Source organism: Heterocephalus glaber, unplaced genomic scaffold (genome assembly GCF_053883595.1).
Source record: "Heterocephalus glaber isolate CG9 unplaced genomic scaffold, H.glaber_assembly_v1.0 deba00001673, whole genome shotgun sequence".
NCBI lineage: Eukaryota > Metazoa > Chordata > Mammalia > Rodentia > Bathyergidae > Heterocephalus > Heterocephalus glaber.
The window spans coordinates 3,771,429-3,786,700 of NW_028258410.1; the positions used below are offsets into that span (position 1 = coordinate 3,771,429).

The 15,272-nt window shown below is 39.0% G+C and overlaps 1 pseudogene; it reads left to right on the forward strand.

Annotated features, from left to right (window-relative positions):
- The first annotated feature begins 11,521 nt into the window (after positions 1–11,521).
- Positions 11,522–14,199, forward strand: LOC106008243 (olfactory receptor 2T27-like; annotated as a pseudogene).
- The last annotated feature ends 1,073 nt before the right edge of the window (positions 14,200–15,272 follow it).

Genomic DNA, 15,272 nt, shown 5'->3' on the forward strand with positions numbered 1-15,272 from the left:
AACTTCTAGTGTTTCAAAGAGCATGAAATATATAACAAACTAAGCATGACTAGTAAAACAATGATTTCTACTTCAACATAACAAATGCAAACAACAAAAATACGCAGAGACAACTGAAACACGATAATCCACAGGTTAGACTCCAGGCTTAAAACATACATAACATATGAATTAAGCTACTTTCAACTGATAGACATATTTGTGTTTTAATTGAGAAAAACCTTGACTGGGAACTCAGAGAATCTGTTTAACATTCTTCTCAGAGCAGCACTGATCTCCCTGTTGCTTAGACAGTAGATGATGGGGTTCAGGAATGGGGCACCGTGCTGTAGAACATGGCAGTCAGCAGATTCCTAAGGGATGTTTTTTTTGCAGTGGGCCCTAAGACTGTCACTGACTCAGAAATGAGAACCAAAAAAAGAATGGCCAGCTGGAGGGTACAGGTGAATATGGCTTTGTTATGGGCTTCCACGGAATGTATTTTAAGCACAATTGAAAATATAGTAACATATGACATGAACATAAATGTTAAAGATAATAAGACCAGGAAAACACTTATAACAATCAATACAACTTCAGAAAACTGGACTTATGAGGATGATATCCTCAGAATTTGAGGAATATCACCACAATATTGCTGAATTACATTGGTCCTGGAGAAGGGAAGCCTGAACAGAGCACCTGTGTGGATAGCAGAGTAGACCAAACCAGAGGCCCAGGAACCAGCTGCAGCCTGGGAGGACAGAATCAGGGTGATGATGAGCCCATAGTAAGAGGGTGGCAAATGGCCACATAGTAGTCATAGGACATGACCACCAGGAGGGCAATCTCTACTGCTCCAAAAATGATGTTCAGGAAAATCTGTGAAGCACACTCTTTCAAGGATATCATCTTATTGTCTGTCAGGGAAATCAGTATGGCCTTGGGAACAATAACTGAGATGCTTCCAAGGTCTATGAGGGCCACATTGCTTATAAAAAAGTACATGGGAGAGTGCAGACATTTGTCTGTCATGATGACAATAACAGTCACTAGATTCTCTATTACTGCTCCCAGATAAATTCCTAAGAACAGCACACCTTGCAGTACCTGGAGCTCCCTGGAGCCTCAAACACCCATGAGGATGAATTCTGTAAAGATGATGAGGTTATCCATGTCTGCCTACCAGCCATGGTCTCTGCAGAGTCACAGGTTAAAGTGATATGGTGATGTTACCAGGAGAATGTAGATCACTTATGAGAACTACAGTGTGGCTTCTAATCAGGAACTTGGGATAGAGTAAATGGACATAGTTATCTTGAAATGCAATGAATGGACATTTTCCATTTCATTTTCCTTTCCCAAACGGTTGATACATATTGTATTAGTTTGTATAATCATCAAATGAGAGAATTAATCAATAAAGTACTTAAAATGCATCCAAGTCCCAGCAATCTTTTACTTATTTGGGATATTTAAATGTTTTATAGTCCTAATGGACAACTCAAATATTTTTCCCGTTTGCTTCAGTGTTGGGTGGCTTTCCTTTACCTACTCCACGTGAGCTTCTGTAACAACCCCAGGTATTCAAAATTCCACATCTGCTCCTCATTCTCTATGTCCCAGGCTGGAGAATAACTGTGATGCAGCCCCTCTTCTGGCTAATGCTGTCATCAGTTTTCCTCTAACAGAACTAATACATGAACCTGTGCATGTTTGATGATGATTTTGATTCAAATTACACCCGGCTCATCATGCTGCACCATTCTCTCACTTCAGATGCTCTTCCAGACCTGCGTGTGAGCTCTTTATTTCCCCCTTTGCACCATCATCTATGCAAGATGTTATTTTATGTAGGAAGTAAAAATTATCTTTTATATTGGCAGTGTAAAGGCTGTTCCCATCTTGTATAGCCTTGTCTATATATTGTATAAAAAGAAGAAACAGAGAGAGAGAGAGAGAAAAAAACTTATTGAAGTAGTTTTCTGACATGCAAGCTTCTCCTCAGAATAGATTCTTATATTTAATGAAGTGCCAACATTCTACTCAGAATTCCCATCTGCTTGCTTTCATATCTTTTGCTAAAACCTCATTATTCTTAAATTATTGTTTTATATTTAAATTATTTACCTATTCTTGTTTTGATGCATTCAAATCACAAATAATCTGTTTGCAAATTACCTTTTCAGTGTTAAAATTAGTTATATGAAAAGGTCTAATCTCAGTATTATTTTATTATCATTGGCAAAAAACCAGAATTGTTGGATTATAGTATTGAAAATATTATCATCTGCACCTTTAATACTTTGTAAATAATTATTTGGCCATTATAACAACATTTACAATTCTGCATTTCATTTGCAAAAAACTAATGATTTCCTGATGGCTTTCAATGTTTTCAAATACTTTATAGGAATTTTTGATGTGGTAATTCTTTGAATTACTTGTGTTATTTTCACCTAGCCTTGTTTCTCTAGTGAAGAGAAAATCCTTTGAGCACAGAAGGTCAATTTCAAATCCCATGCTACCTGACTGGGCTGATGATGCAACATGGTGTACATCACTGCTGTAAACCACACTAAGGCAATTTTGAATATCTTCATCAAAATAACAGATGGGGTCATTAGAAACCTGGTTCTTTTTTCCATCTCTTCTAATTACATGTCCTTCCTTCCAAATGCAATCAAATGCTCAAGGTTCCCTGAGCTGAATTTACCTTACATTTCCATTCAGCACAGCGCATCCTGATCCTGTGAAGAAAAGGAAATCCAAGGATTATTCCCTCTTCTTTATATTCTTAGAGATACCTTGGAATTGTTTGACCCACAATTTTAAAATGTGGACAATAAAATGAGTGTGATTGCTAATTCCCCATAAATTGTGAAATGGGTGAAATACAAAAATATATATAAAAACCAATATTATGATTTTATATGATATGAAATCCAGTTTTTATAAAAATTAACCAAAATAATGACTACAATGGACATCTCAATATTTTTGTTAATATAAACACTATATTTACTTACATGCTTTTATCTCCATGAATTGCCCTCATAAATTTCATAATCTTATAGATTTTTCAGTTACCCCTTATAATGTTTTTTAATTTTTTTGGTATCAAGGATCAAACTCAGGACCTTGCCCTTGGGAGGCAGGTGGCAGAACCATTGAGCAAAATAGCCAGCCCTTTAGTTACCCCTTTTTTTTTTAGGACTTTATTAACATTTTTTGCATTTCTCAACATTTTTCCTTTCCTTTCTTTCCTTTCCCCTGCCCCTCCAACTACCCCTACCCCTTTGCCCCTTTTCTTCGTATTTCACATTATCTATTATACACTTAGTCCTTATTTACACTTTCAGTTTCTCACACAAGAGAAACTATTCAGTATTTATTCATGTGTGTCCTATTTATTTCACTTAAGAGTATCACCTCAATGTGCATCCACTTAGCTAAAAATGTCTCTAATTTCTCAATTTTTATGGCTGAGTAGTACTCCATTAAAAAAAAAAAACATTTTCTTTATCCAGTCCCAGTTGACGGGCATTTGGGATGTTTCCAAGTTGTAGCTTTTACAAACTGTGCTGCTATGAACATGGGCACACATATATCACTGTGGTATGATTCTTTAATACTTTGGGGAAGATCCCCAGCAGTGGAATGCCGGGGTCAAATGGGACCTCCAGTCCTAGTTCATTGAGGTATCTCCATATTGATTTCCACAGTGCTTGCACCAGTCTACACTCCCACCAGCAGTGGAGCAGGGTTTCTCTTTCCCCACAGCCCCACCAGCATTTGTTATTGGTTGATTTCATGAGAGCAGCCATTCTTTCTTGAGTGAACTGGAATCTCAGCATTGTTTTCATTTGCATCTCTCGAATGACCAGTGATGTTGAACATTTTTTCATGTATTTATTTGCTATTTCTACTTCTTTGTCTGAGAAATGTCTGTTCATTTCAGATGCCCATTTTTGGATTGGGTCTTTAAATTTGGGAGGTCTGATCTTTTTAAGTTCTTTATAGATTCAAGATAGTAGACCTTTGTCTGAGGAAGAGCAGGTGAAGATTTTTTCTCACATTGTGGGTTGTCTCTTCACACTGCTGGTGGTTTCTCTTGCTGTGCAGAAGCCTTTTAATAAGAAGAGATCCCACTTGTTCATTGTTTGTGCTAGTTAAAGGGGAAATGAGGTTTCGTTCATAAAATCTTTTCCTACACCAATGTCTTCAAGGGTTCTACCTAATCTCTGTTCCAATTGGTTCAGAGTTTCTATTTTAATATTTAGATCTTTAATCCATTTCAATTTTAGTTTAGTGCATGGTGACAGATATAGGTCTAGTTTTAATCTTTGGCAAGTTGAAGCCCAATTTTTCCAGCACAATTTAATAAGAGGCTATCTTTCCTCCAGTGAGGGTGTTTGGCACCTTTATCAAAGATGAGATGACTGAATGTATCTGGCATTGTTTCTGCATCTTTTAATCTGTTCCACTGGTCCTCAAGTCTGTTTCTTTGCCAGTACCATGCTGTTTTTATCACAGTAGCATTGTAGTATAGGTGCAGGGTGGAGATCGTGATACCCCCTGCCATGTTTCTGTTACCTAGAATTGCTTTTGCAATTCTGGGTCTCTTCTTCTTCCAAATGAATTTTTAGATTGTTTTCTCAAGGTCTGTGAAGTATGCTGCTGGGATCTCAATTGGAATTGCATTATATCTATATAGCAGTTTTGGAAGAATGGCCATTTTCACTATATTAATCCTTCCTACCCAGGAGCAGGGGATGTCTGTCCATTTTCTGATATCATCTTCAATCTCTCTTTTCAGAGTGCCTAGTTTTCAGAGAAGAGTTCTTTGATTTCTTTTGTTAGGATGATTCTTAGGTATTTCAGTTTTTTGGATGCTATTGTGAAAGGAATTATTTGCCCTATTTCTCTCTCAGTCTGTCATTCGTGTAGAGGAAAGCTATTGATTTTTGTCTGTTGAACTTGTAACCAGTTACTTGACTGAATTTGGTTATGAAGTCTAGAAGACTTTTGGTGGAGTTCTTGGGGTCTTCTATATACAGTATTATATCATCTCCAAATTATGATTATTTGACTTCTTCATTACCTGTCTTTATTCTTTTTATTTCTTTCTCTTGTCTAATTGCTGTGGCTGTTTCCAGAACTATATTGAAAAAGAGTGGTGATAGTGGACATCCTTGTCTTGTTCCTGATTTTAGTGTGAAGGATTTCAGGTTTTGACCATTCAGTATGATATTGGCTGTTGGTTTTTCATAGATGGCTTCTATTAGTTTGAGGTAGAGACCATCTATTCCAATTTTTTGGGGGGGGTTATGATAAATGCATGTTGGATTTTGTCAAATGCTTTTTCTGTGTCTATGGAGATAATCATATGGCTTTTGTCCTTGGCTCTATTGATACAGTGTATTACATTGATTGATTTTCATATATTGAACCATCCCTGCATCCCTGGGATGAATCCCTCTTGATCAGGGTGTATGATCTTCTTGATGATCTTCTGCATTCTGTTTGTCATTATCTTATTAAGGGCTTTTCCATGTATGTTCATTAGTGAGATTGGCTTATATTTCTCTTTTTCAGTTGGGTCTTTCTCTGCTTTGGGGATCAAGATGATGCTTGCTTCCAGGAAAGAATTTGGGAGTATTGCTTCCCTTTCAATTTCACTGAAGAGTTTCAACAGTAGTGGCAGTAGTTCCTCTCTAAATGTCTTGTAGAATTCAGGAGTGAAGACATCAGGGTCCGGGATTTTCTTTTATTTTATTTTCTATCAAATTCTTTTATTGGTACATTGTAGGTATGCAACACAATTACATTTCTCATTGGGAATTGTTCCTTGACAGAATGCACCTTGGTTCTTATTCTTTCCCCATTTCTAGCCCTCCTTTCACACCCTCCACCCTTCCTTAGTTACAAAGACTTTATTTCCATTTTTTCCATTTCTCAGCATTTTTCCTTTCCCTTCTTTCCTTTCCCCTGCCCCTCCCACTACCCCTACATGTTTGGACCTTTTCTTCCTATTTTGCATTTTCAATTATTCATTCTAAACATTGGTACATTTTAGGTATACAATATAATGACATTCATCATTGGAATTCTTCACCTTTACATAGTGTCTCTTGGTTCTTATTTTTCACCTTTGCCCAGCCCTCCATTCAACCCCTCCAGTCCTCCCTATTTACAAAGATTTTGTTCCTATTTTTCCATTTTCTCATATTAATCCCATTCCCTTCTACCCTTTCCCCTAGTCCTCCCACTTCCTTCCCCTTTGCCCCTTTTCTTCCTATTTCGCATTACCTATTATACATTTAGCCCTTATTTACACTTTCATTTTCTCACACTAGAGAAACTATTCGGTATTACACATGTGTGTCCTATTTATTTCACTTGAGAGTATAGCCTCAATGTTCATTCACTTAGTTATAAATGTCTCTAATTTCTCATTTTTTGTGGCTGAGTAGTACTCCATTTTATGGAAAAACCCCACATTTTCTTTATCCAGTCTCCATTTGATGGGCATTTGAGCTGTTTCCAAGTTTTAGCTCTTGCAAACCGCTCTGCTATGAACATGGGCACACATATATCACTGTGGTATGATTCTTTTAATTCTTTGGGGAAGATCCCCAGCACTGGAATAGTGGGGTCAAATGGGACTTCCAGTCCTAGTTCTTTGAAGTATCTCCATACTGATTTCCACAGTGCTTGCACCAGTCTACACTCCCACCAGCAGTGGAGCAGGGTTCTTCTTTCCCCACAGCCCCACCAGCATTTGTTATTGGTTGATTTCATGATAGCAGCCATTCTTTCTGGAGTGAAGTGGAATCTCAGTATTGTTTTCCTTTGCATCTCTCGAATGACCAGTGATGTTGAACACTTTTTCATGTATTTATTTGCTATTTCTACTTCTTTGTCTGAGAAATGTCTGTTCATTTCAGATGCCCATTTTTGGATTGGGTCATTAAATTTGGGAGGTCTGATCTTCTTAAGTTCTTTATAGATTCAAGATAGTAGACCTTTGTCTGAGGAAGAGCAGGTGAAGATTTTTTTTCTCACATTGTGGGTTGTCTCTTCACACTGCTGGTGGTTTCTCTCGCTGTGCAGAAGCCTTTTAATAAGAAGAGATCCCACTTGTTCATTGTTTGTGCTAGTTAAAGGGGAAATGAGGTTTTGTTCATAAAATCTTTTCCTAGACCAATGTCTTCAAGGGTTCTACCTAACCTCTGTTCCAACTGGTTCAGAGTTTCTATTTTAATATTTAGATCTTTAATCCATTTCAATTTTAGTTTAGTGCATGGTGACAGATATAGGTCTAGTTTTAATCTTTGGCAAGTTGAAGCCCAATTTTTCCAGCACCATTTATTAAAGAGGCTATATTTCCTCCAGTGAGGGTGTTTGGCACCATTATCGAAGATGAGATGGCTGAATGTGTCTGGCATTGTTTCTGCATCTTTTAATCTGTTCCACTGGTCCTCAAGTCTGTTTCTTTGCCAGTACCATGCTGTTTTTATCACAGTAGCTTTGTAGTATAGGTGCAGGGTGGAGATCGTGATACCCCCTGCCATGTTTCTGTTACCTAGAATTGCTTTTGCTATTCTGGGTCTCTTCTTGCTCCAAATGAATTTTTAGATTGTTTTCTCAAGATCTATGAAGTATGCTGCTGGGATCTCAATTGGAATTGCATTAAATCTACGTAACAGTTTTGGGAGAATGGCCATTTTCACTATATTAATCCTTCCTACCCAGGAGCAGGGCATGTCTGTCCATTTTCTGATATCATCTTCAATCTCTCTTTTCAGAGTGCCTAGTTTTCAGAGAAGAGTTCTTTGATTTCTTTCTTTAGGAAGATTCGTAGGTATTTCAGTTTTTTGGATGCTATTGTGAAAGGAATTATTTGCCCTATTTCTCTCTCAGTGAGTCTGTCATTGATGTAGAGGAAAGCTATTGATTTTTGTGTGTTGACCTTGTAACCAGCTACTTGACTGAATTTGGTAATTAACCCTAGAAGACTTTTGGTGGAATACTTGGGGTCTCCTATATAGAGTATCATGTCATCTGCAAATAATGACAATTTGACTTCTTCATTACCTATCTTTATTCCTTTTATTTGTTTCTCTTGTCTAATTGCTGTGGCTAATGTTTCTAGAACTATATTGAAAAAGAGTGGTGGTAGTGGACATCCTTTTCTTGTTCCTGATTTTAGTGTGAAGGATTTCAGGTTTTGACCATTCAGTATGATATTGGCTGTTGGTTTTTCATAGATGGCTTCTATCAGTTTGAGGTAGAGACCATCTATTCCAATTTTGGGGGGGGGGGTTTATGATAAATGCATGTTGGATTTTGTCAAATGCTTTTTCTATGTCTATGGAGATAATCATATGGTTTTTGTCCTTGGCTCTATTGATACAGTGTATTACATTGATTGATTTTCATATATTGAACCATCCCTGCATCCCTGGGATGAATCCCTCTTGATCAGGGTGTATGATCTTCTTGATGATCTTCTGCATTCTGTTTGTCATTATCTTATAAAGGGCTTTTGCATCTATGTTCATTAGTGAGATTGGCCTATAGTTCTCTTTTTCAGTTGGGTCTTTCTCTGCTTTGGGGATCAAGGTGATGCTTGCTTCCAGGAATGAATTTGGGAGTATTGCTTCCCTTTCAATTTCATTGAAGACTTTAAACAGTGGTGGCAGTAGTTCCTCTCTAAATGTCTTGTAGAATTCAGCAGTGCAACCATCAGGGCCTGGGCTTTTCTTAGTTGATAAGTTTTTAATTACATTTTCAGTTTCATTGGTTGATATTGGGTTGTTTTGAGTTTTTAGGTCTTCTTCGTTCACCTATGGTAATTCATATGTATCTACGAATGTGTCAATTTCTTCTGTGTTGTCCATCTTATTGGCATGTAGGTTCTGGAAGTAGTTATTGACGATCCTCTGGATTTCTGCTGAGTCTGTTGTAATTTCACCCTTTTCATTCCTCATTGCATGGATTTGGGCCTTTTCTTTCCTTTTTCTGACAAGGTTGGCTAAAGGCTTGTCAATTTTGTTGACTCTTTCGAAGAACCAACTCTTGGCTTCATTGATTTTTTTGTATCATTCTCTTATTCTCCGTTGCATTAATTTCTCCTCTGATCTTCATAATTTCCTCCCTTTTATGAGCTTTGAGGTTGTCCTGCTCTTCTTTTTCTAGAAGCTTGAGGTTCAGCATCAGGTTGTTTAATTGAGCTCGTTCTGTGTTCCTAATATGCATATTCACTGCTATGAACTTCCCTCATAAGACTGCTTTCATTGTTTCCATAGATTCTGATATGTTGTATTGTCATTGTCATTTAATTGAAGGAACTTTCTGATTTCTTCTTTAATTTCCTCTGTGACCCATTGGTTATTTAGAAGTGTGTTGCTCAATTTCCACATATGAAATTTTTTGAGTTTGTTTTGCTATGGATCTCCAATTTCATCACACTATGGTCTGATAATATTTAGAGGATAACTTCAATTCCTTTGCACTTACTTAAACATGTTCTATGTGAGTATGTGGTCTATTTTGGAGAATGACTCATGTTCATCAGAGAAGAATGTGTATTCTGATTTTGTGGGGTGGAAGACTCTGTAAACATCTGTTAAGTTCATTTGTTCAAGAGTTCAATTGAGTTCTACTATTTCATTACTTAATTTTAGTCTATTTGATCTATCTATTTGTGACAGTGGGGTGTTGAGGTCCCCCACTACAATTGTATTAGTGCATATATGACTTTCATGTCCATTAGTATTTGTTTTATATAATTGGGTGCACTAGTGTTTGGTGCATAGATATTTATGATTGTCATCTCTTCCTCTTGGATTCTTCCCTTTACAAGGATGTAGTGTCCTTCTTCATCTCTCTTAATCAGTGTTGGTTTGAAATCTACTCGATCTGCAAAGAGGATAGCTATTCCTGCTTTTTTTCGGGTTCCCCTCACATGGAGTATTGTTTTCCACCCTTTAACTTTCTGCCTGTGAGTTTCATTTTGAATTAAGTGTGTTTTTTGTATGCAGCATATTGTTGGATTTTGCTTCTTGACCCATTTTGCCAGTTTGTTTCTTTTGATTGGTGAATTGAGACCATTAACGTTGATGGTTATAATTGAAATGTATTGACTTGTCATTGCCATGACTTTTACTTTTTGTTGGGTTCTCCTCCTTTACATTTAATTTCTTGTCATGCCAGATGGGTTCATTCTGCTTTGCTTCCTGGGGTAGTGATCCTCAATGTCTGTTCCTAGGCTATTGTGTAAAATTCTTTGGAGTGCTGGTTTGGTATTCAAGAAGTTCCTAAGGTGCTCTTTGTCATGAAAGTATATTTCTCCATCCATTTTGAAAGATAGTTTTGCAGGGTACATCAATCTGGGTTGGAGGCTGTTTTCTTTTAGGGCTTGGAATATGTCACTCCAAGGTCTTCTTGCCTTGATTGTATGTGTTGGGAAGTCTGCTGTGATTCTGATGGGCTTTCCTTTGTATGTGATTTGTTTCTTTTCTCTGACTGCTTGGAGAACTTTGTTCTTCTGTTGTGTTTCTGGAATCTTAACAATTATATGCCTATGTGTAGAATTTTTTGATCAAGGCTATTTGGAGTCCTATATGCCTCACTTATCTGTTTGTCAAGCTCTTTTCCCCTCCTTGTGAAGTTTTCTACTATTATTCCTGTGAAGAGATTTTTTATGTCATCTCCACTCTCTCCTGTTTCTTCATTGATCCCAATCAGTCTTATTTTATTCTTCTTTGCATCATCTAGCAGCTGCTGGATTGATTTCTCATGTTCCCTTATAATTTTGAAGTAATTTTTCTTTTCCTGGTCACTAATTGCAATCTTCTCTTCTATATTTAAAATTCTGTCCTCACATTGGCTCATTCTGCTGTGTAGACTTTCAGTGGAGTTTTTCATTTCCTGGAAATCTATTTGCCTCTGTTTTATGGATTCCATTTGTTTCTTATGTTGGGATTCCATCATGTTCCTGAGCTCCTCTCTAGATTTATTAATCATGGCTTGCACTAGGAGCACAATTTCTCCTGTTATCTGAGAATTTATTTCTGATTTCATTTTTTCCAGATCCCCTTTTGTTGCCAGTTCAGTAGGTCCTGATTGTTGAGTATCAGAGGGTTCCATCTCATTTCCCTTTGGGGTTCCTCTAAGTGATCTGGAAGTCTGATTTTGAGACTTACTTACATGTTTACTCATTTCAACTTGGGAGGGGGGCTGTTAGCACCTGCATGGATTACCTCCTCTGAGCTGGGTGAGGTGCGACAGGGGCCAGGAGCAGCAGTAGGGATGGTGACCCAAAAGCCCTTTCCTGTGGGCTGGGAACAGCGGGAGTGATGGTGGCCAGGAAACCCCTTCCTCTGGACCAGGAGCAGTGGGATGGTGGCTCAGAAGCCCCTACCTCTGGGCCAGAAACAACGGGACTCAGTACCTTGGTTCGGTGGTCTGGTGTCCTCTGTGTCTTTGTAGTGTGGAACCAGGTGGCTGCCTTTCTGTAGTGGGCTGATTCGGCATGTTCCACATGACTGGGTACCTCGGTAGGATGTGGGCAGACCTGCCTGTCTCCAGCGGGTTGATTCATAGTCTTCTGTGCTACTCACGACCTGGATAGGGCATGCACAGACCTGCCTGTCTGCAGTGGGCTGATTTGGTGTGTTCTGTGCAACTCAGGACCTCGGTAGGCCGTGGCAAGACCTGCCTGTCTGCAGCAGGGTGACTTGGAGTCTTCTTAGTTACTTACCCCTTTTAATTCCAGCTCAAGGAAATATTAAATTCCCATGTGCTGATGCTCTATTCCAGGGTGAATTTCCCTCATTATGGTTTCTGCCTTTGGACCTGGGCCACATATGAAACACAGGTCCTTAGAAAACATTGGAAGAAGTAATTACCTAAAATAAATCCCAGAACTGATTCAGTCTGTCTATTCTACAAGTACACATACATTGCACGGAGCTGCAATAGTTATCTTAGCTTCAGATTTTGAAGTCCATATTTCACAGGTACTATGTGACTTACACATTATGAATGTTAATGGAAATGAAGAAATTTACATGTATAAATTTACCTGAGCAGTGAAGCACTGAGTCCAACCTCACCAACATGAATATTGTTTTTGCTCCATGTGAAGAGACTTGATGAGATTCTTGGTTCTGCTTCTTTCTTCACTGAGTAAATTCAATTTCACTTCTCAGTGAGACTCCCAATGTAGACTGTTCATGCAGCCCTACTTCTGAACTCTTGGTTACCATAGTAAATAATGCAGATCCACATGATGCCAAAAGAGATTTCCATACAGCCTACATATGTGGTAAAATATATATTTATAATCTAGCTCCTAAGAGTAAAGTCTCTTTTGAGAGACAATATCATCTAGTATTATTTAAATCAAGTCATCTCTCCTTTTTATTAAAACTTATATATTCTTTATTACTCTCATTTCACTTAATCATGTTAAGTTGTATGTTAATAAGTAGTAGGATTTTTTGCTAAAGGAGGGAAAATAAATACCCTTTGATCATAAGTATGATTTTTTTCTTTGATAATTCTTTACTGCTAGTTTTTGGGTTGCTTTATTTCTTCTCACACCTCATAGCTCTTGTGGTTTATTCTTCAGCATGAAATCATTATCTTTAAGAGACAAACACCTAGAAAATATGTTAAGCAATTGAATTTTACAATTTAAAAACTTGTCAAGATTGGCATAAATTGGTAAAATCCATGTGACTATCTCTCCATAGGCAAAACACATCTTCCTGATGGGTGGCTCTGACTCAGGATTTTCAGTGTAAAAGCTGGAGTCTAATGTACAGAAAAGGGGAGGGTGGCATTGTCAGGTCCTTTACTGTTCCATTTCTATTTATTTAGGGTGGTTCAATTTTTACTATTTTCTGTATATCAGCTTCAAGGTGATATTTGGTGTGTGTGTGTTTGTGAGAGAGAGAGAGAATAAATTCTCATAAACCATAGTCATAAACAAGCTTCCTTGTGACCTCTTAGAGGTAGCCAGCCAGCAATAGTCAGCAAGTAGCACATCCTTCTTGACTGAATTCTTGAGGGAATGGTGGTGTGACTAGACATAGCACAGTCCTGCTCAGGATGTTCTTCTGGGAATTAAAATTTGAGCTTTCTAAAATGAAAATAACATCTGTACAACTGTTGAACTGCCCAGGACCACATCACCTGATATTTCCCAACTTGCTCTCCCACCATCTCTCTCTACTGTGTCACCTACAGGACTGCCAAGTGGGGCAATTACTCCATGTATTCAGACTTTATCTTCCTGGGGTTGCTCAGCATCTCCCAGTGCCACTGGCTTCTCTCTGTGCTCATCTTGCTGGTCTTCCTGACCTCCACAGCCAGCAACACTGCCCTGATCATGCTCATCTGTGTGGACTCCTGGCTCCAGATGGCCACGTACATCCTGCTCAGCCAGCTCTCCCACATGGACATCCTGTACATCTCCATCACCATGCCCAAGATGCTGTTGGACCAAGGAATGGGCCAGTGAGCCATCTCCTTTGCAGGCTGCATGGTCTAGCACTTCCTCTACTTGACATTGGTGGGGGCCAAGTTCTTTCTGCTGGGCCTCATGGCCTATGACCACTACATGGCTGTGTGCACCCTGCTGTGCTACCTGGTGCTCATGAGCCAAAGGTTCTACCTGGCTGGGTGGCTCAGTGAATGGCTTCCTGGTGACCCATGTCACCATGCAGTTCCCCTTGTCACCATAAAGTTCCCCTTCTGCACATCCCAGGAGATCAATCACTTCTTCTGTGAGGTCCCTATGCTCCTGAAGCTGTCCTTCAGTGACATCTTGGACTACGAGACAGCCATGTACGTGTGTTTCATCCTCATGCTCCTCATCCCCTGCTCTGCCATCTTGGCCTCTATGCCCATATCCTGCTGTCTGTGTGCAGCATGGATGAGGCCAAGGGCCAGCAAAAGGCTGTGGCCACCTGCTCCTCACACATGGTGGTCGTCACCCTCTTCTAGTGGGGTGCCATATACATGTACATGTTGCCTCACTCCTACCACACTCCTGAGCAGGACAAGGCCATGTCTACCTTCTACACCATCCTCACACCCATGCTCAACCTGCTCATCTACAGCTTGAGGAACAGGGAGATGGCTGGGGCCATGCGGAAGGCCCTGGGCTAGTGCCTGTCCTCAGGGGAGGTGACTGCTTTCTGAAGACTGGTGCTTTCTGCCAAAGGTTTGCAAACCAAGACACAGGGCCTGGTCATTCCCTTTAAATGTAACTGTCCCTCTGTGGGGAAACTCCACATGTCATCAGGGCCAGTTGTTTAGGGCATGCTTGGGACTTGGAAGGCTGAGGTTTGGGGAACTTGGTCTGTATTTTTGGAAGCCATGAGTCATCTGAGCACTGGCCCATTGTGGTTGGAGAGTGAAGTGGAGATCTCAACAGTCCCTCTCTGCTTCCATAAGGCCCTGTCTTCCTAGCAGCCTCCTGGCCACCAAGCAGTCCCAGCAGAGGAGACTCAGCTGCTCCCATCAGCTACTCCTTCAGCTTCTCCCTCCACACTCACCCCTACCAGGAAGCAGTTCCTCACACTCAATTTTGACTCTTTTCCACATATTATTTCAACATCACACTGAATTTCCCCCATGTGAGTTTTTGGCATTTATAGAAATATTTCCTTCCATCAGGGCATCATTCCTTCTTGGAAAATATAGTCCTCAGTCTATGTGGTGTGTTCGTGACTCAATTCTTTCAGCACTGCTTGTAGCCACAAAGGTATGTGTCACACTTTGGAAGAGACCAGATGTTTGAGATCTACGTTTATGTTTTGCTATAGTGTTTTTGCTGAAATCATCCTAGAACAATGAATTGAGTCTTTAAAATGTGATTGTGTGGTGTTGGTAAAAATGGACAGCTCCTTCATTTTCTACTGCCCATGCAGTGACTTCTGATGATATAATTTAACAGGAAAAACTGGGGAAATATATGTCACATCTATATTTTACTTTTGAATCCTCATGCAAAATAATAGAACTATTTTGAAAGTTAAATGTTTGTTCTTGAGTAAATAATGTACAATTCTCACCTTTTTCTATCTTTTATATTTTGATGTAGTTTGGTATATTTAATTATTCCAACACTTTTTCTCTTTTGTACTAAATATTATTCTTTTGAAAAAGTGGAGAAAATTATACTTATTTCTCTTTTCTTTAGCTTTTGACCACTTGTCTGAACTCATTTTAATTTGACTTCTCTGTGTTTCCATTTTCCTATAACTTCAGAA